Here is a 1,687-nt window from a genome sequence, read left to right on the forward strand (position 1 = left end):
GGGGCTCAGCTCTGGCTTTTCGGTTCCCTCTGAAGTCTGGAAAACTTCTTTTCACACGGCAGCGAGAAAATTCTGCCTGTTCAGCACCTCGGTGCGGGCTGCCTCGGGTTACAGAGCCCCGAAGGGCCCGGGAAGGACGGGAAGGGAAGGAGCGGATGCCTTTGGTTTGTTGTCATCAGCTCGGAGCCATCCCGGAAAAGGGGATTTTCTTTTTCCTGCTCCTGCAGGAATTTTTTGCCGCTGGAGCTGCGCGGGCAGGCGCGGGTGGGTGGCGGGGGATGAACAAGCGCAGGGGCTGCGCCCGGCGTGGGCACCGGGGACCCGTGCGGGAAATGCCAACCGCACCTGGATGCGGCAACATCCCGGCGCCTCTGGAAGGGGTTTGGCCTTTCCTGGGATGCGGACGGGTCTGGCCGTGCTGCCCTCGCTCCGTGCCGGGCTCTGCAGCCGGGTGAAGGCGCGGGCGGGAGGTCAGCGCTGCCCGGAGGCCCCGCAGCGCCCGCGGGTGCCCGCGCAGCTCCTGGAAAGCCGGGGATTAAGCTCGCCTGGGAAAGCAGCGCTGGAGAGCGGCCACGGCCGCGGCGGGAGCAGCGCGGGGCTGTCACCGCGCACCCCGGCGACACTCAGGGCTCACGGACAGATCTGCAGCTCCAGGGAGGGGACCAAGCGTGGGGACAGGTCCTGGCACGGGGCATTCCCGTCCTTGCTGGGCCGCCTGAGCGTTGTGACATCTCCGAAGGGGCCGGACACTGCCTGGGCTTCTCCTCCTGGCTCAGGGGTCTTTCCCACGAGACCCCGAAGAGGGCCCGGGGGTGTGTGGGACCCCCAGTGCTGATTCCCGCCCCCCCGACAGGCAGGGATGTGCCCCCATCCCTCGATCCCACTGGTGGCACCGCTGCATCCCTGCTGTGCATCCCTGCTGTGCGTCCCTCTCTCCCGGGGAGTTTGGGCTTGGTTTCCTGCTGTCCCCCTCTGCCACCACCCCCCGGTTCCCTGGCAGCCCCTTCCAGCAGTGCCGAGTCCTGGGCACCTCCTCGGCCAGGGCAGTGAGGGGGTTTCTGTGGGGCCCGCGACTCCTCCTCCCCCCCCGTGCGCCTCGGGGAGCCAGGAGGGATCAGCACCGGCCCCATTTTTGGGAGCAGCGTTCCCGCAGGAGTTCCCATGGCTGCCCAAATCCCTCCCCAGACCTCGTTTTCCTCACCGGAGGCTGCGGCGAGCGGAAAACGAGCAGGGAAAAAACTCCTGGTTGAGGCTCCGCTATCAACCATCGCTCCAGACTCTGATTAACCTGCCCTGGGAAGCCCTGCCAGGGATTCCTGTCCGGCCCAGCCTCCCACGCCAGTCCCGGCCGGTGTCACCCGCTGTCCCCTCGGACGCCTCCGCGTGTCCAGCTCACCCCCGCGCCCACAGCCCGGCTTTTCCAGGGGCCGCGAGGCCGCTCCGCCCGTGCCATTAATCACCAGGGCCATTAATCAGCGGCACAAAGAGTTGGAAGTGCAAAATCGCCGCAATCAGCGTCGGGGGCAATTAATGGCAGCTGCAAAAGCGCACTCGGGGACAAAATCGCGGCTCCGGGGATGCTCCCGGCTCGCTCTGCGGGACTCCCTCGCCCTCGGAGCCCCCAGCTGTGCCCGGGTGACCCCTCCCTGGCACGCCAGCGCTGCTAAATATGGCCGGACCCGCGCTG

This window comes from Corvus brachyrhynchos, unplaced genomic scaffold, assembly GCF_000691975.1.
Source record: "Corvus brachyrhynchos isolate BGI_N302 unplaced genomic scaffold, ASM69197v1 scaffold150, whole genome shotgun sequence".
In the NCBI taxonomy this organism is placed as follows: domain Eukaryota; kingdom Metazoa; phylum Chordata; class Aves; order Passeriformes; family Corvidae; genus Corvus; species Corvus brachyrhynchos.